General features: G+C 53.6%; 1 pseudogene; it reads right to left on the bottom strand.

Annotated features, from left to right (window-relative positions):
• Positions 1 to 699: 699 nt before the first annotated feature.
• On the bottom strand, positions 700 to 16647 carry LOC147596549 (RAB6A-GEF complex partner protein 2-like; annotated as a pseudogene).
• Positions 16648 to 20325: the final 3678 nt, after the last annotated feature.

Raw genomic sequence — 20325 nt, 5'->3', positions numbered from 1 at the left:
CGAGCCGTTTTTCTTATATCATCTCCCCCTATTCTCTCGGAGGGTGGGGGGAGTGAGAGAGAGACTGTGTAGTCTGGTCCCGATCGGGGCTGAACTACGACACATTTTGTCCTGGTTTCGGCAGGGATGGAGTTAATTTTCCTCTCAGTAGCCAGTATGTTTTGGATTTCAGATGTGAAGAATGTTGATAAAAACACCCTGATGATACGAGTTGTTGCTAATGATACCAGCAGGTGACCAGCGTGCCTCACCTGGATGCCAGATCTCTGCTTGAGGGGTCTCTGCTGTAGGGGCACGGCCTTCACCCAAGGCTGGTATAGGGCTTCACCAGAAGAGCTCCACTCTCCTTTCCCTGGGCTGGGCCCTTCCCTCTTGGAAGCCCCTCATGGGGTAAAGGCACATTGAGCCGTTCCCTGGGAGGCAGATTTCCTTTCGGCGAGTGCTGGGACTCGCGCCTTCACCCAGGCAGCAAGGGTCTGGCTCCCAGCCAAAGGCTGCAGCACAAGACACCGCAGCAAGCACAGTGCTCCTCCACCCACAGGCAGGACAGACTCACCTGGTGCCCACCTGGGCATCGCAGATGAACCCAGGGGGATGTTGGGGCGTGCATCCCGCAGTGTACTGGCGACAGTCCTGCCTGCCATTCCCACAGGTAGTACACACCTGCAGCACCGCAGGCCCCTACCAGCTCTCCTCGCTTCAGATGGTGATGGAGTTGGCGCTGGAGAACTGAGATACGTAAGAAGCCAGGGTGGGGTTGGTGGGAAGGACTTTGATGGGCAAGTCCCAGCTGAAAGTGTCCACTTCAGTCTGCTCCATCCCAGTCCAGGTGATGGCCTCCGACTGGCTCCCACGAACCAGGCAAGTCCCCAGCAACTCCCCAGAGGTCACAGTCTCAAAGTGCAGCCTCCACTTCAGGGACACTGTGGGCAAGAGGAGGGTCAGCAGCCAACACCACAAGGGACAGCAGCTATCTCAGCGCTGGCTGTCCTGGCACGGGGACAAGCAAATAAGCCCACTCACGCAGGCCAGCTCCCTCCCACACAACACAGCCCTGCAGGGCAGTAGACAGGACTGGGGACATTGCAGTCCTCCTGCAGAGACTAGCAGGGGCGAGTCCCTTCCCTGGTGGCCACTAACCAATGTTGGTGGTGAATCCTGGGGTAGAGCTGAAGCTGCTCTGGGCCATGTGAAGGCAGGCCTCCTGATGGCGGGCGTGTGTGCTGAAGGAGATGGGCTGACCTCACGGGTGCTTGAACTCCTCCTGGATGCTCTCCTCTGTCTGCAGACTCACGGAGAACTGCAGGGCAATTGGCAGGGTGCTCATTCTCACACACTCACACAGCCCTGGCCCAAAGCTCTGGGGCCTCCATTTCTCAAACAAACTCAGAACTGGAGCCCTTCCCCACCTCATACCCCAAGGGGACCTCAGCTGGGTCCCACTAGAAACCCTCACTAGAAACCCCACAGCAGCCCAGTGCCACCCCAATCCCTTCTCCCACTCCCCCACCTGAAACCTCTGCTTCTCCCCACAGTGACCCTGAAGCCAGCACTGACCTGCAGACACGGGATGCCTCCTTCTGAAAAATTAAAGGTCTTGATGACATCCTCTCCAATCTTATACACGGTCTTAAAGATGCAGAACATCCCCACCTTCCCACGGGTGCTGCTGATGTTATACAGGTCTGTGGAGCAAGAAGTGGGGGATAAGGTTGCAGCAGGATGAGGCTCTGCTCCATACAGCACTCTGGGTTAATCAAAGAGCCCAGCAGAAATGACTCCATGCCTGCTGCTTGGGTGTGAAGGACAGGCCCTGGAGACAGCATTCCCTTTGGGAAACACCTGCAACGAGCAAGAGTAAACCACACACTGGATACACTGGGGAGAAGGTCTCTCTGGTTGAATTAGGAAGAGCCTGAGACTGGCAGGGAGAGCCTGTGGGAAACTGATCCGAGTGGGCCCTGATGGAGCTACTCCACAGCCCCAGCCAGAGCTTCACTTTGCCAGCAAGAGATTTTTGCACCGAGCACTGAGCTGTGCTTCACGTCCAGGTTAGGGCAGCAGGTTCAAGCAGGGGAAATGACCTACGCAGGCTGCATCAGGAGGTGGCCACCATGAACAGTTCTGTCACCAGGTCCGCCAGATGAGAGTCTTTCTTCAAGCTCTCCTCCTCCTCCAGGAAGGGGTTTGAGGGCGCCACAGCCTCATCCTGTGGGAACTGGTAATCCTTGAGCCCTGGGGAGAAGGCGAGAGTGTCACTGGAGCAGGGTGCAGCCATGCCTGTGTCTGCAGGGAGGGCAGTGTGTGGCCTTACCATGCAGCACAAGGACACAGAAAGTTACGCGCAGGAGCTTGATGGAGGAGTTGACATGCTGGCAGCCGATGGTCAACTTGTACACGTACTTCACTGACTGTCTCCGGAAAGAGGGAGGGTCGTCTATGGACAGCGTCTCACAATACGAATCTGCAACAAGTGCAGAAAGGCTTGCTTTCCAATGTCAAAAGGAAGTTCCTGGAGCTGTTGCTCGCAGGCTCCCCGCACTGATGGTTAGGAATAGCAGCGAGGCTGAGCTAGGGACAGAGCACGGTCCTTTCTGACATCTCCTCTTTCCCACAGCAGGTGACCTGCACCAGTGCACTGCTCCTCACCTCACATCACATGTGCTGTCACCCAGACATTGCTTCCAGCACATACAACCACACACATAAACTCTGCCTCCAAAGAATATGAAAGATGTAAAATCCAGGAACACAAACACATGAGAGCTAAACTTACTCATCACGAGTTCAACCTGAATTTGCCTCTGCACGCTTCCTTCACACTCTGCTTTCAAGAAGCGGTCACACACTGCGGTTTCCTCAGGGCTCTGCCCCGTTCACGCACAAACAATACTGAAGGCATAGAGGTGCTGATCAATACCTCATGCCTCTTTTGATATTTGTTTTACACAAACTCCAAACTCCACAACAAAAATTAGTTTCTTCCTGTGTTTTTCTCTGAAGCACTGGGTCTAAATGGCCAAGAAACAATTAAGAGACCTTCACAACAACCTGTGGTGTATCCCCCTTGACAGACTGATGACTTAGATCACAAAGCCTCTGACTCCAAGACCTCTGAGATGCTGAGGCCTGGCTTTACACCGCATTCAGCCCTCTCAAAGCCCTTTAGCCACTACACAAATCCCAATGCTTCTTGAGGCAGTGTGAACACTTCTGCAGCTTTCCCAAACTGCATGCTGTATAATAAGAAAGGTGCAAACAGTGAACCGTGCAAAGTCTCCACCTCTCTAGCTTGCCCACCGTGATGCAGATAAACTCTGCCAGAGGAAGGGCAGCATCCTGCTGTGAAATCACAGATCCTTCCCCATGTCTGGCACATCCTAAAAATTGAGGCTTAGATTAAAAGCTAGAGTTACACTTTAAATATAACTTCTAGATCTAAAAAACGGGACTGGAAGGAAGTAAAAAGCCAGTGCTAGTGGGTAGCACCCACAGGCTCCCACACCTTAAAACACAAGGCTGTCTTGCTGGACCAGGGTGCAGATAAAGTTGAGAACTGTTCTGATAGGGAGGAAAATTGGATATTTCCAAGGAATGTTCAGGAGCACTGCAGCAGACTGCTGTAACCTCCTGTACCAGGCTTAACAAGAGGCCTCCATGCCTAGTGGGGATAACCTAAGCAGAGACCACTGTCGTCCGAGGAGGATGGGTGGTTTGCTACCTGGCACAGGAATACCAAGACTAGGGAAGTCCCAGCTTTCATGCAGATCCCAGAAGGAAGCACATTCCTCTACCCACCCGCTGTACTCTCTAGCTGGGCTCCTGGCTCGTGTCTAGGCTGCCTCCATTTCCTCCCCCAGCCACAGAGATTACTTGAGGGCTTGAGAAAATGTTTTATGGTGACAAATTTAAAGAGCTCAGTCTGGGCAGTGTGTCAAAGGGATGGGAGGTGAGTCAACTTCAACACAGGCACCATAACAAGGGGAAGATATTGGGGAATAAGCTGGTCAGCAACTGAAAACAAGGCCTTTTATCAAGACACAGGCTCACACAACCTCAGCTATACATGCCAGGTCTGGCTACAGTCTAACAATATAGTACTTTGCTGAAGCAGAATTAAGATTTCTTGGGGTTTTTTTGCCTTTCCAAACTCAAAACTTTTGAAAAACAGGAAATGAAGAATTAAGATACACACCCACACAGCCTCAACTCTGCCTCCACGGAGCTGGCAGCAGCCCCCAGGAATGATCAGCAAGCATGCCAGCTGCAGTCTCTCGTGAGAGGAGCAGCACCGCACACTGATGGGATCAGTGTGAACAGTCTGGCAGAGCCAGGGCTGTGATACAGGGGTTTCAGTGCTAAAAAGCCCAGTACCATACACAGCGGCATCGCGCATGACACACAAGGGATGTGTGCATCACACAACCAAGGGGAAAGGCTGTAACATACGGCCAAGGAACCTCAAAGCGTAGAAGTATTTGTCTCCTTCTTATGGAGCTGTGTCCAAGCGCAAGTCAGACACAAACTCAGTGTCACCCAGTGGCAGAGTAAACACACACAATACAACATCACTCTGAGGGACAGACTATCGCTAGCTTAGCTGGGGGCTGAACAGCTTCTGCCTGCAAAGCCAGAGCACAAGGAAATTTTCTTAATCCATCCCAGTCACCTGGAGGTTGGACTGTAGTCACTGATCTGCTCTCCCAGAGACTGCCAAGCCTGCCTGAGATGCTCCAGGATAAGGGGCCTTATAATTCTCCCTGTTCCTGGGGAATGGATGCTCCAGCCCCACATCTGTCAGCAGTGAGGAGCGCAGGAGAATCCAGGTGAGCCTCAGGCCAGCTGAGACTTCTGCCTCCTCCACTTTCAGAAAGCACAGTGGACCTTGGCTCTGATGCAGCAGGGCCAGCTCCTTTCACTTGCATACTGCTACAGAATAGTAAGTAAATAACTAAATGTCCTCAGATGATAGGCTTTGTAGTTTAGGATACATAGCCCCAGACAGTACTGCCCCACCCCACTAACCACTTAGCCAAGCCAGGTTGGTTTCACCCTGTCCGCCTAGAAAGGCAGGACGTCCCTGCTTCAAAACCAGCATGTTACAGCCCACAGCTCCTTGGTCTCGCAGCTCTGCTCTCACCTCCTCCCCAGAGCTCAATGCTCCAGAGGAGCCTCCTCCACCACAGGCACTGCCTCTGCTCCCTTTGCTCTGTGACTTGAGAGGTCTCCATCACCCGTTCCCAGCAGACCTCTAGGACAACCTGAGGAAGCCATTCACACGCAGTCTGCAATGCCTAATCACAGAATCACAGAATCACAGAATCACAGAATTATCAAGATTGGAAAAGACCTAAAAGATCATCCAGTCCAACCATCACCAATACTTCTCAGCTAAATCATATCTCTCAACACAACATCCAAACGTTTCTTGAACACCCCCATGGTCGGTGACTCCACCACCTTCCTGGGCAGTGCATTCCAGTGCCTGACTACCCTTTCCGAGAAGTAATATTTCCTAATGTCCAGCCTGAATCTCCCCTGGCGCAGCTTGAAACCATTGCCTCTAGTTCTATCACTGTCTACACGAGAGAAAAGGCCGACCCCTATGTTATGCTGCCGCTGGACCACAGGCTGCTGGAACACAAAGGAGATCTGACATGAACTGACAGGCTGGGTCACGCAGCCACTGACCAAGAGACAACAGCACATATTTGTATTTTCACAGTTGTCTCGGGTAGAAGTCCCCGATAGAAACAGCTGCCTGAACTAGAAAAATGAGTTGCTGCAAATCCCTGTGAAAAGCATTAAAATGTCTCTAAACAGCAAAAGGGAAAGTAGTGAAGGAGAGCTTAAAGAGGGCCCGCTGGAAGGACACCATTTGAGGGCTTTGGAGACATGGAGAGCTTTGGCCAGAGAAGATGAGAAGTGCTCAGTTTTACAGCAGAAAGTCTGGGAAAACTAGAACAGGCGGAAGACTCTGTAATCTCCAGGACAGTCACAACCTGAAGAGGAAACATGGACCTTTGGAGGACGCCAGCCTAAATCCCAAGGATACTCCAATGTGGCTGAAGAAATAAAGGCAGGGAATGCAGGTGTGTGTATCCATTCCTTCAGCTGCAGCCAGATATTTCAAAACATTTTACGCCTCGCAGCTACACAATGGACCTGTGGCAAAGGACGTGGGCCAGGGACAGGACTGCAGGACACATTGCAGTACGCAGCCCACATAGGGTGGAGAACAGACTCTGGACGATGCAGCAGGGAGCAGTTCCTTGGCACTCACACTCCCACCAAGGCACCTTGCCTTCCACAAGCACCAGGGTCTCCCACTTGCAGCACTCAGGTCTGCAAAGACAGCTTGAGAGTGGGGCTCCCCAGAGGCAAGCTCTCTGAGCAGAGGAAGAGATGACGAGACTCACAGGACTTTGACTCCCCAGGATCCAGTCGCAAGTCGCAGAAGAGACTCCTTGGTGGAGTGGACAGGATACACTGACTGTGCTCTCCTGGAAGAGAAAGAAGAACCACGTGAATGCTGCCCAACCTCGTGGCTCAGGCCAAGGGAGGCACTCACCATGGCCAGGCCAGCCAGGCCTTAGCCTCATAGAGAGGAATGGGGAGAAGAATGGGTCGAGGAGGAAATATCTCATGCCCTGGTGTTCTGGTTTTGTTAGTGAGGGGGGCCTAAGGTGGCAGCTTCTGTAGGAAACTGCTAGAAGTCGCTCCCCTTTGTTCAGTGGACTCGGCTGGGCCTAGGGCGGACCCGCTGCTGGCCAAGGCCAAGCCAATTGGTAGCAGACTGTCCCGTGATAATGCCTCTGCGATAATGTATTTAAGAAGGGGAAAACAGGAAAAAAAAAATTAAGAAGAAGATGTGAAGGAGCTGAGCGGGGGCAGAGAGGGGGAGGCGCGAGCCTTGTGGACCTTGCAGGCCTCACCCTCTGGCCTCCCGCCGGGCAGCCGACTGGGCCCAACTGGGCCCGGCCTGGCTGCAAGAAGTGGAGAGGAGATGAGAAGTGAATGAGATGTAAAAAGGATCCTGAGAGGTGTCTGCCAGCCTGTTGTGAGGAACGGCTGCAGACGCCAAGGTCAGTGAAGAAGGAGGGGGAGGAGTAATGCAGCTCCTGGCCAAGATTCCCCTGCAGCCTGTGGTGCAGCCCATGGTGGAGCAGGTTGTCCCCCTGCAGCCCATGGAGGCCCACGGAGGAGCAGAGATCCACCTGCAGCCCGTGGAGGACCCTACACTGGGGCAAGTGGAGGCCGGAAGGAGGCTGTGGCCCGTGGAGGGCCCGCTGGGACAGCTGTTCTGGAGGGACTGCACCCCGTGGAAGAAATGACCCACGCCGGAGCAGTTTCACGAAGGACTGTGGCCCGTGGGAGGGACCTCACGATGGAGCAGAGGAGGAATGTGAGGAGTTCTTCCCCCGACCATGAAGCAGCGGCGTAAAACAACACGTGATGAACTGACTGCGACCCCCATTCCCTCTTCCCCACTGTGCCACTCTGGGGGGGAAGGTGGTAGAGATAATGTTAAGCCCGGGAAGAGGGAGGGGTGGGGGGAGGTTATCTTGTTCCCTGTCTCATTCTCCTGCTGTTTTTAGTAATAAATGAATAGTTTTCCCCAAGTCGAGTCTGTTTTGCCCGTGACGGTAACTTTAAGGACTTTCTCCCTGTCCTTATCTCAAACCTCGAGCCGTTTTTCCTTATATCATCTCTCCCTATTCTCTTGGAGGGTGGGGGGAGCGAGAGAGAGACTGCGTAGTCTGGTCCCGATCAGGGCTGAACTATGACACCTGGTTAGATCATGAGACATCCCCAGAACAGCTGGACTGACAGCTCTCACGTTTCACTCCAAGCTAGCACCACTTTGATGTTAGTATTAATGAGGTCCTACAGCAGCCATCACCAGGGAACTACACAAGGAAAGCAACACAGACTTCCTGCTTGCTTCTACACATGCTGTCCTCAGACACACAGAATCATAGAATCATAGAATGGTTAGGGTTGGAAGGGACCTTCAAAGGTCATCTAGTCCAACCCCCCTGCAAGGGGCAGGGACATGCCCGACTAAATCAGGTTGCTCAGAGCCTCATCCAGCCTGGCCTTGAACATTTCCAGGGATGGGGCCTCCACCACCTCTCTGGGCAACCTGTTCCAGTGTGCTATAACCCTCATGGCAAAAAAAATTTTCCTAATATCCAATCTAAATCTACCCCCCTCAATTTTAAAACCATTACCCCTTGTCCTATCGCAACAGGCCCTACTGAACAGCCTCTCCCCATCTTTCCTGTAGGCCCCCTTGAGGTACTGGAAGACTGCTATAAGGTCTCCCCGGAGCCTCCTCTTCTCCAGGCTGAACAGCCCCAACTCTCTCAGCCTGTCCTCATAGGAGAGGTGCTCCAGCCCTCTGATCATCTTCGTGGCCCTCCTCTGGACCCTCTCCAACTGGTCCATGTCCTTCTTGTGTTGGGGGCTCCAGAGCTGGAAGCAGTACTCCAGGTGGGGTCTCACCAGGGCAGAGTACAGCGGCAGAATCACCTCCCTCAACCTGCTGGCCACACTCCTCTTGATGCAACCCAGGATGCAGTTGGCCTTCTGGGCTGCAAGGGTGCATTGCCAGCTCATGTTGAGCTTCTCGTCCACCAGGACTCCCAAGTCCTTCTCCTCAGGGCTGCTCTCCATCCATTCTCCACCCAGCCTGTATTTGTGCCTGATGCTGCAACCCCGTCAGAGAAGGCCACCAAATTGGTCAGGCACAATCTGCCCTTGGTGAAGCCATGTTGGCTGTCACCAGCTCCTTGCTCTCCATGTGCCTTAGCATGGTTTCCAGGAGAATCTGCTCCATGACCTTGCCAGGCACAGAGGTGAGGCTGACCGGTCTGTAGTTGCCCGGGTCATTTTATAGTCTGCTGTGGCAGTGTCGTGGTTTTGTTTAGTGAGGGGGGGCCTAAGGTGGTAGCTTCTGTAGGAAACTGCTAGAAGTCGCTCCCCTTTGTTCAGGGGACTTGGCCAGGCCTAGGGCGGACCCACTGCTGGCCAAGGCCGAGCCGATTGGTAGCAGAATGTCCCGTGATAACGCCTCTGCGATAACGTATTTAAGAATGGGAAAGCAGAAAAAAAAGAGAGAGAAGAGAAGATGTGAAGAAGCTGAGCGGGGGCAGAGGCGCAGAGGGGGAGGTGCAGGCCTCATGGGCCTTGCAGGCCTCACCCTCTGGCCTCCTGCCGGGCAGCCGACTGGGCCCAACTCAGCCCGGCCTGGCTGCAAGAAATGGAGAGGAGATGAGAAGTGAATAAGATGTAAAAAAGATCCTGAGAGACATCTACCAGCCTGTTGTGAGGAACGGCTGCAGACGCCAAGGTCAGTTCAGAAGGAGGGGGAGGAGTAATGCGGCTCCTGGCCAAGATTCCCCTGCAGCCTGTGGTGACGACCATGGTGGAGCAGGTTGTCCCCCTGCAGCCCATGGAGGTCCACAGAGGAGCAGAGATCCACCTGCAGCCCGTGGAGGACCCCACATCAGGGCAGGTGGATGCCTGAAGGCAGCTGTGGCCCATGGAGGGCCCGCTGGGACAGCCGTTCTGAAGGGACTGCACCCGTGGAAGAGATGACCCACGCCAGAGCAGTTCCACAAAGGACTGTGGCGTATGGGTGGGACCCCACGCTGGAGCAGGGGAGGAATGCAAGGAGTTCTTCCCCCAACCATGAACCATGAAGCAGCGGCGTGAAACAACATGTGATGAACTGACCACAACCCCCATTCCCTCTTCCCCCCTGTGCCGCTCGGGAGGGGAAGGTAGTAGAGATAATGTTAAGCTCGGGAAGAGGGAGGGGTGGGAGGAGGTTATCTTGTTTTCTGTCTCATTATCCTGCTGTTTGTAGTAATAAATGAATAGTTTTCCCCAAGTCGAGTCTGTTTTGCCCGTGATGGTAACTTTAAGGATTTCTCCCTGTCCTTATCTCAAACCTCGAGCTGTTTTTCCTTATATTTTCTCTCCCTGTTCTCTCGGAAGGTGAGGGGAGTGAGAGAGAGACTGCGTAGTCTGGTCCGATCGGGGCTGAACTACGACAGGCAGTAAAAACATGGACTCCGTGGATGGTGTTCCAGAGACCTCTATTGTTAGTCAGCTTTAGTCTTTTATAGTCTAAGTTACACGCGAAGTGCACACACTTAATCATCTAATTTGATTGGTAGCAATATACTGTTCACGCGCCTCATGCTTCATTTGGATTGGTTATAGTTTTTTGGTTGTCTTTACTATTTTTGCCTTTGGTATTTCCTTATCTTGTTCTAGTTGCTGGTTTTTGTTATTGAGCAAGTGGTGTTCAAGGACATAGCCCAAATTCGTCAATGTCAAACAGCTGTGCTGCACTCTCTGCCTCCACAGTCTGCTTGATTCCTGCTCGCTATGCTCTCACCCTCCCTACTCGAGGTAACAGGAGTAGCGCTCACCTCTGTTGGGGATGAAGAGCGCCACATTCTCTGCCTGCATGTCCTGCTTGCTGCCATCAGAGGGAGGACGTGCTATCCGGTTCTCGCTGGCGTGAAACTGGCAGTGGATCTGGGTGCTGGCCCACACCAGCATCTCACTGAGAGTAAAGAGCAACACTCGTGTCTATGCTTTAAACCTGGATTACAGAAAGCGTGAATTGGGAGAAGAGCAACTCTTGCTGCTCAGTTCCATGCAGGACTGTTTTTCTGGAAAGAAGGCCTTACTTCACTGTCACTGAAACCACTCTCAAAGTCCCCCTCCAAATAAGCCTTTGGGGCAAGCTCAAGCTGGGGTGCTGACCCGAAGCCACTTCCACCCCAGCCGCTGACAGCAGTTTCACCCAAGGCCTGGCTCTGTGGCCCGAGGGCTCTTGTTTAGCAGCAATTTTTGCAGTCTGAGCCACACCATCTTGGGCACAGCACAGACAGAGCGAGGAGACATCCCTGCCCCGAGAAGCCCACTGTACATGCATGGCAGAAGACAGCAAGCAGCGCAGGTCAGCAGCCATCCCGTCCACAGTGACAGAGACAAGGTGGGCTGTGCTGAACGCCACAGAGATCCTCCAGCAAACATGCTGAGGTCAAGCGTCCCAAGATCCGGTCCAAAGCCTTACTCACTTGGTCACCTTTCTCATCACACCTGTCCAGCAGGGTACAGCTTGGTACAGACTGGCTACAGATTGCACTGCTGAGAGGACAGCTCCAGCTGTCGCACATGGGTCGGGCCTGGCAGAGGACTTTTAGCCATGAAGAGCTAAATCTCAAGCCAGAAGTGACATGCAGAGCAGCACTCTGAGGCATCTCTGACAATAATGCAACCATCAGAGAAATGGGCAGATTTGAAAGCAACAAATATCTGCAACCCAGATTCAGCTGCCCCTGCCCACAGCACCACCTAGTTCCTCGAAGCTCGACACTCCCTAGGGCAGGCAGGGTGCAGACGTGCTCCCTCCCCACAGCATGGTTCCCCTCAAGAACATCAACTCTGGTCCGATCATGTCGGACCAGAGAAGGATACTTCTGGGCCAAGATGATGCAGCGCCATGGCTGCAGATACACCTCTCTGGGCTGCACCGCTCCTCCCACAGCTCTCCAGGAGACAAAAATAAGGCCACATCTACTGCCCTGCTCTGAGACTGGGCCAGTCTCAGTGTCTGTCTGTGCTGGTTTTGTGTAGCGAGGGGGGGAGAGGCTACAGTGACAGTTTCTGCAAGAAGCTCCTAGACGTTTCCCCTTTGTCCGGTGGACTCGACCGGCTCTAGGGCAGACCTGCCGCTGGCCAGGGCCGAGCCAATTGGTGACAGTGATAATGCCTCTGTGATAATATATTTAAGAAGGGGAAAAAAATATATATATTAAAAAAAAAAAAAGAAAAACGAAAAAAAAAAGAAGAGAAGCAGCAGAAGCGCGGGCAGAGAGGGGGAGGCGTGAGCCTTGTGGGCCTTGTGGTCCTCACTCTCTGGCCTCCCGCCGGGCGGCCGTCTGGGCCTGACTGGCCGAGAGAAGTGAAGAGAGGATACGTGAAGAGAACCTGAGAGGCATCTGTGAAGAATTTCTTGTGAGAGGAACGGCTGCGGACGCTAAGGTCAATGAAGAAGGAGGGGGAGGAGTAAAGTTGCTCCGGGCAGAGATTCCCCTGCAGCCCGTGGTGCAGCCCGTGGTAAAGCAGGCTGACCCCACGCTGGGGCAGGTGGATGCCTGAAGGAGGCTGTGGCCTGTGGAGGGCCTGCGCTGGGGCAGCCGTTCTGGAGGGACTGCACCCCGTGGAAAAGGACTCGTGCTGGAGCAGCTCGTGAAGGACTGCAGCCCGTGGGAGGGACCCCACGCCGGAGCAGGGGAGGAATGTGAGGAGTTCTTCCTCCAAGGAGGAAGGAGCGATGGAAAGCAACATGACCATAACCCCCCTTCCCTATTCCCCCTGTGCTGCTCGGGGAGGGGGGGAAAGGTGATAATTTGGAATGAAGTTAAGCCCAGGAAGAGGGGCGGAGCGAAGGGAAGTTGTATTTTTTTCCTCTCTCGTTATCCTGCTTTGGTTTTATTATTAATAAATTGGAATAGTTTTCCCCAAGTCAAGTCTGTTTTGCCCGTAATGGTAACTTTAAGAATCTCTCCTTGTCCTTATCTCAAACCTCGAGCCTTTTTGTTATATTATCTCTCCCCCATTCCCTCGATGGTGGGGAGAGTGAGTGAGAGACTGCATAGTTTGGTCCCGAGTGGGGCTAAACTACGACACTGTCACAAATTCTTGGGGTGCCTACAACTGCACCAGCAGCACTGGGTTCAGGGCTGAACCCCCAGTTCAGTTGGGAAAGTGGGGAGATCCCACCAGAAAACAAGCACAATGGCCATATGCTGCTTATAGAAGATGACTCCTGCTGAGCAGGACGGGCAGCCCCGGCCCTGCATGGAGGGCACAAGCACCAGCCTGGTGTCCACCCTTTGCTCACTCTCGGAGAACCCTGTGCCTGGCATGTGCCTGCCGTTTCTCCCCTCCTGTCTGCCAGTCAGCTTCTTTGGGGCACCCCCTGCCCTCACCCACCTGCTTGGGCAGTGGTTGAACTCAGGCTCTGGGCAGCCCTCCCCATCTCCTCCACAGGCCACCCCATAAGCATAAAGCTCTTGTACCTGAAACACTACTAAACTTGATACTCTCTCTGCCCATAGTATTCATTATTTTCTCCTCATGATGCGAGGGATTTGCTGAAGTGTATAGAGGAGGTGAAGGTATCATTTTGCCCCCTCTCTGTACAGTCACAAGAATTGGTTGCATCCAACATGAAAAATAGTCTTGCATTTTGGACTCCACTATGACCTCAGCCGTTCCACAGGGTATTTCCTATGGCATTACTGACACCTTTCAGTTTCCAAAACCCTTATCTATTTTTATTTCAATAGCAGTCTTGTTAATTTAGCCAGTATCTGATTCCTCTGGTGCTTTCTAACATCATGATCTGATTAGTAAGCACTGACACTAGAGTTTTAGGTGGCACAGGGATTTTTTGCAGCACGTGGGTATCTCTTGATGTGACACATCAGAGCAGTTAAATGTCTAGACGAATCAGAGAAAAAGGCGTGTTGCATTCATTTCAGTTGACTAATTATATGCTATTTGATCTTTTGTATGTGCTGGCCGCCTTCACGCAAACACGCATTAGATACTCTACCTTTACCTCTAACCCTACAGTTGTAATTCTGTATCTTCAAAAGTACCAGCATAGCTTTTCCATAAGGGTTGCTGTAAGGTTTTCTGTCATAAGGTATCTGCTATATGGAAACAGAGTGTTGTGGTTTTGTTCAGTGAGGGGGGGCTGAACTACGACACAGAGAAATGCTCTTACTTAAGAGACAATGTTTAATAATTTTATATAAGCTTAGCATGATTACCGTACCTTCAAACAGAGTATTTTGAATCTTATTTATTTATTTATTTTCAGTATTGCCCAACAATATGCCACTGGATTGTTTTCATTTTTTAACCAGACTCACAAACAAAATTGGCATGTGCCTTCCTACTGGCAGACCTGGCTTGTCCAGCTGGCAGGGCACAGAAGGATCCTGCGCTGGTGCTGAAGTCACTTCCCTCTTCTCTCACTTCCCCCTACAGCTCCTGCTGTAGCCCATAAGTGCTGCACTCCACATAACCTTTGGGCAAAACACCTTTGTTTCTTGTACGCCTTATACATCTGTCGTAGTTCAGCCTCAGTTGCGGCCAGACGATGCAGTCCCTCTCTCACTCCCCCACCCTCCAAGAGAATAGGGAGAGATGATATAAGAAAAACGGCTCGAGGTTTGAGATAAGGACGGGGAGAAATCCTTAAAGTCACCGTTACGGGCAAAACAGACTCGACTTGGGGAAAACTATTCATTTATTGCTAAAACTAGCAGGAGAATAAGACAGGGAACAAGATAACCTCCCCCCACCCCTCCCTCTTCCCGGGCCTAACATTATCTATACCATCTACCCCACCACCGAGCAGCACAGGGGGAAGAGGGAACGGGGGATGCGGTCAGTTCATCACGCGTTGTTTTACGCCACTGCTTCATCATCGGGGGAAGAACTCACATTCCTCCCCTGCTCCTTCATGGGGTCCCTCCCACGGGCCACAGTCCTTCGTGAAACTGCTCCGGCATGGGTCATCTCTTCCACGGGGTGCAGTCCCTCTAGAACGGCTGTCCCAGCGGGCCCTCCATGGGCCACAGTCACCTTCAGGCATCCACCTGCCCTGATGTGGGGTCCTCCACGGGCTGCAGGTGGATCTCTGCTCCTCCGTGGACCTCCATGGGCTGCAGGGGGACAACCTGCTCCACCATGGTCGTCACCACAGGCTGCAGGGGAATCTTGGCCAGGAGCCGCATTACTCCTCCCCCTCCTTCTGAACTGACCTTGGCGTCTGCAGCCCTTCCTCTCACAAGAAAAGTTCTTCCCAACAGGCTGGCAGACGCCTCTCAGAATCTCTTCACATCATCCAGCTCATCTCCTCTCCACTTCTTGCAGCTGGGTCAGGCCTCATGGACCTTGCAGGCCTCACCCTCTGGCCTCTGCCTGGCAAGAGGCCAGAGGGTGAGGCCTGCAAGGCCCACAAGGCTCACGCCTCCCCCTCTCTGCCCCCTGCTCAGCTCCTTCACATCTTCTCTTCTCCTTTTTACGTTATCGCAGAGGCATTATCAGAGAACATTCTGCTACCAATTGGCTCGGCCTTGGCCAGCAGCAGGTCCGCCCTAGGCCCGGACAAGTCCACTGAACACAGGGGAGCAACTTCTAGCAGTTTCCTACACAAGCTACCACCTTAGGCCCCCCCTCACTAAACAAAACCAGAACAACATCACAACCAAATTCACTTTCTGCCATTTACTTATTGTCCTTCAGTTCTGTTCCTATGCTTGAAATACGTGCCTCTCAGTTCCTCCACCTGCGTCACAGCTTTTGCTAGCCCCGAAAGCTTCTAGTTCCTGACAGGTCTATCTGCCTGTTGTAGTGACTGCACTTTGATCTGGCTACTGCCTTTACACAACCCACAGCTTCAATTTCCAAATCACCAATCTATTTGGTGTTGCCACTTGTATGACTTAGCCAGGTCTTGTCAGTTTGGTCATCTGCTTTTTTATTTTAAAAACTTTCCTTTTTCCAAGAGGTGGTTTTCCACACGCCTGAGGTTCCCAAACGAAGCTCCCGTAACTGTGCTGTGAACCTCCAAAACTGCTCCACCTGTTACCTTTGCAGTCCCACATGTTTCAGAGCCAGAAAAAAAGAGCATTGTCACTGCACAAGACAAAACTCCGGAAAGCTAGATGCTTATGCCACAGCTGAATTTGAACGTTTAATTCAGCAGGTAAGAGAAACCAGGAAGAAAAGATGGAAAGTTAAGGAAGGCAATAAAAAAAGAAGCCCTACAGTGGTAGTACAAGAGACTGCTTTGCTGCTGCTGAGACTGCAAGCACTGGAGGTGGGTCCATCACAACAATCACCTGTGAAATGTGTACTGGTGATGAAAAGATGCTGAACCTGATAGAGCTGGAAACGGACACTTCCCAGGAAGGGCCCAAGATGAGAAAGCACTCTCCACCCCTGGGGAGAATCAGACAAGGCCACACACTCAGCAGACATGGAGGCTTCAGGTGACTTCTTATGATGCGGAGTCACTCCCTGTGAACGAATATGGGAAGCTCCCATCTTCTCACGTTTCCTCAATGCCTATTTCGGGCATAGTAATAATAAGGGGAGAGGCAATGCACAAAGGCTGGGCCACAGAAAGCTTCCTCTTCCTCCCTCTAGGCACTGCTTGCCCCTTTGACTGCCAGCTCTGGAGGCAGGGATCACACTGATATGTCAGCGCACTGCTGGACAGAGAGAGTTCCTTCCATAAACGTAGGAAATAACCTCGGGCAAGGAAGTCACCAGTGGCTGAGCTGGCACCATTGCCCCACAACCCAGTCACAACTACACCTGGCTGCTCAGAGGGAGGGCTGTTCCCTCTGGAGGGAACCAGACAGCACTGCCACCGCAAGGCTTCACCTGCAGAACGGCCCGCTGGCGTGGGCTGCCTTACCTGCTGGCAGAGGTGGACGAGGCCGATAACGAGTTGGTAAAAGTGATCGCACGCTCCAGCACCTCCCCTGCCAGGAAGACAGGCACACAGCCCAGCTTGGCCAACACCTCAATCATGGCTTGGACAGCCCTGCTGCACACCTGCCAAAAAAAAAAAAAAAACAACAGCGGGCATGGTGACAGGGCTGGGTGCTGTAACAGCCGGGGAATGGCAACAGCCAGGCTGGCCACATACACGCAGGGAGGTCGGGGAGAGCTCCAGCTCTAGACACAGCACATAGACACATATAGGGGTCAGGGAGAGCCCTGGCCTTACACATACACACACGGGGGGGGGGGGGGGGGGGCGGGGCAGAAACAGCCCCAGCCCAGCCCCTCCTCCCAAGTGTACAGGGGAAACACGAACAGCCCTGGCCATACACATACATACATCCCCCCCACCTCCACGCAGACGCGGAGGGCTAGGGACAGCCCTACCCCCACCCCCCTCCCCCTCCCGGAGCTCAGGGACGGCCACGACCGCAAACACACAGACACCCACAAGAGGGGCCAGGGACCGCTCCGGCTCGGCGCGCACGCCTCCCCGCAGCCCCAGGCCGCCTTGACCCCACTCACCGCCCCACGTCACTCCGGGGGCCGGCTTCACTTCAGCCGCTAAGCGGCTCTCCCAACCTGCTCGGCGGGGCTCGAGGCCCACTCAGCAAAGCTCAGGAAGTCTCAGGCAGCGGTCGGGGCTCGCTCAGGAACTCTCGGGCACCGCTCGGGAGCTCTCTCTCGGACTCCGCTTGGCAGCACTCGGTCAGGCGCCCTAGGGATTGCGAGTCGCGCTGGTGGTGGAGCGGGTCCAGGTTTCCGGACACGCTCAGCGGTGCGCGCGCGGGGTGGGGGGACCGGCGGTTCGAGGGGGTGGCACAGGGCTGCAGCGTAGCCGTGTCTGCCTGGCGCACCGTTTCGAGGAGCTGCGGCAGCCCTATGGCGCCGCTGACGTGCCGCTCCGTGACGTCCTGCGGCATATCAGCCTCGCCTTGCGATATGGGGGAAGGGACCGGGACCACCCCAGGAGGGGAGGTGAGGGACAGGGGGTGATAGCACCGCGCCGCACCCGAGCCCCCCAGTGCTGGTGGGCGGCTCACCCCGGGGAGGTACCGCGATGCCCCGTGCGTGGAGGGAAGGGCGTGGTAGATCACGGAAGGCCCTGAGCTGGAGGGAGCTGCTCTCCTCCCTCCGCGAGCTGCTGGCACACACCCGCCTCCCAGGTGCTAGCACTAGTGCAGACTGGCCAAAGCTCGCTTAGGGGCAGCACCCAATGCTCGGGCTCCCCAAAACCGAGCAGGAGCTGGGAGGGCTTTAGGCATTACTTCTGGGGGCGAGGTAGGTAGGGAGACCCTTACCTCCCACCCTCGAGGCTTGCTGCTGGTGCCCATCACCGCTGCAACTTCCCTGGGCAGTGTCAGGTGCTCAGCCCCTTGTATAAGGCACCTTTTGGCAGATGGAGATTAAACTCGAAGTTAATTAGGAGGATTTTGAAATGCCGTGTGCTATAGCAGGTTTGGGAATGGGGTCTTCTCTGGGAGTGTGGCAGGGCTGACTTTGCGTTAGGGTGAGCTGGAAGGAACCAGGAAAAATGCATATGGGAAACAACGGTGTTATTTTAACCTTTAAAACCTCTGCCTGGGTGCTGCAGTGTTTGTGTACCCATCAGGCTGAACATTGAAACTGATGATGGCATGATTTATTTCCTTGTGCTTGCTTTGCATCTCCTACTTCTGTTTTCTGAGCCCTTTCCTGTTCCTGCTCTCCCTCTGAGGGCTGGGAAAAAGTGTTTGGGGCAGGAAGCTGCACCTTGGCCCTGCTCAACATCCTTGGGGGTTGCTGCGTGCAAAGCCCAATGAAGGGGCAGATAGTGGATCGCTTTGGGGTGTGTCGAATGCTGGTCTGACCTGGGATATCCCTGGCATGAGCCTGGGCATCAGGGAAGGGAGAGCGTGGGTTGTGCGTGGGAGATAAAGGCTGCTGGAAAAGCTGCCGCAGCACGTTGGGGATGAGCTGAGCGCGTGGGAATGTGTGAAGTTCTGGTGGGGTGAGCAGGGAGAGATGATCGCCTCCGTGCCGGCTTGACAAGGCCACTCCTGGCCTGTTTTTGTGGCTTGTATCAGTCCTAGAAAAAGGTTTTAAGGTCCAAAAGACTGACTTTTAAGCAAGAAGCTAAAAGTCAAGCTACTTAGTCTTCCCCTGTACAAATTTAGGAGACAATTTGGTTGTGATCTCAAAGTACTTATGCAGGGCAAAACTTCCTTGCAAGGAGACTCCAGCCTAGAGAGCAGAGGAGAGGAAGAGCCAGGGCGGCGAGAAATACCTGCATGGATTTGAATTAAAACTCGAGGGCAGTGATGATGACTGGCGAGGTGTGGTTAATGTGGGGATGCAAGGAAGTGTGGGAGGCTGTGTGCTCCTGGCGTTGGCAGGCACTCATGTGTCTGCCTGGCAGAGGCAGCCAGCTGATGGAAACCTGGGTGCTGATGCTGCCAGAGGAGCCTGGAGCTCGGTCCCGTGGCACAGTGCGTGGATCTGAACCTTTGGAGCCCTGCACATTGGTGTGACCAAGGAGGGGCTGGTGGGGAATGTGGAGTTCAAGGGCAGCCTTGGCTGCAGTGACCATGAGATGGTGGAGTTCAAGATCCTTAGGGCAGCGAGGAGGGCGTGCAACAAGCTCTCTACCCTGGACTTCAGGAGGGCAGACGTTGGCCTCTTCAGGGACCTGATGGGCAGAGTACCATGGGATAAAGCCCTGGAGGGAAGAGGGGCCCAGGAAAGTTGGTCGGTATTCAAGGAGCACCTCCTCCAAGCTCAGGAGCGATGCATCCCAATGAAGAGCAAGTCAGGCAAAAACGCCAGGAGGCCTGCATGGATGAACAAGGAGCTCCTGGACCAACTGAGAAACAAAAAGGAAGCCTACAGAGGGTGGAAGCAAGGGCAGGTAACCTGGGAGGAATACAGAGAGATTGTCCGAGCGGCCAGGGAACAGGTAAGGAAGGCTAAAGCCCTGACAGAATTGAATCTGGCCAGGGAAGACAAGGACAACAAGAAAAGCTTCTTTAGGTACATTGGGGAGAAAAGGAAGACCAGGGAAAATGTATGTGGGCCTTCTCCGGAAGGAAACGGGAGACCTGGTTACCTGGGACATGGGGAAGGCTGAGGTACTCAATGACTATTTTGCCTCGGTCTTCATGGACGAGGGCTCTAGCCACATCGCCCAACTTGTGGAAGGCAACAGCAGAGATTGGGAGAATGAAGAACTGCCTGCTGTAGCAGAAGAGCAGGTGCAGGGCCATCTAAGGGACCTGAAGGTGCACAGGTCCATGGGACCTGATGAGATGCATCTGCGGGTCCTGAGGGAACTGGCGGATGAAGTTGCCAAGCCACTGGCCATCATATTTGAGAAATCATGGTAGTCTGGTGAGGTTCCCGATGACTGGAAAAGGAGTAACATAACCCCCATTTTTAAAAAGGGGAACAAGGAAGACCCGGGCAACTACAGGCCGGTCAGTCTCACCTCTGTGCCTGGCAAGGTCATGGAGCAGATTCTCCTGGAAACCATGCTAAGGCACATGGAGAGCAAGGAGGTGGTTGGTGACAGCCACCATGGCTTCACTAAGGGCAGATTGTGCCTGACCAATTTGGTGGCCTTCTATGACAGGGTTACAGCATCGGTGGATAAAGGACAAGCAACTGACGTCATCTACCTGGACTTGTGCAAGGCATTTGACACTGTCCCGCACGACATCCTTCTCTCTA

Source organism: Chlamydotis macqueenii, chromosome W (genome assembly GCF_036417535.1).
Source record: "Chlamydotis macqueenii isolate bChlMac1 chromosome W, bChlMac1.mat, whole genome shotgun sequence".
Classification (NCBI taxonomy): Eukaryota; Metazoa; Chordata; class Aves; order Otidiformes; family Otididae; genus Chlamydotis; species Chlamydotis macqueenii.
This window is presented reverse-complemented; position numbering and strand designations above follow the sequence as displayed.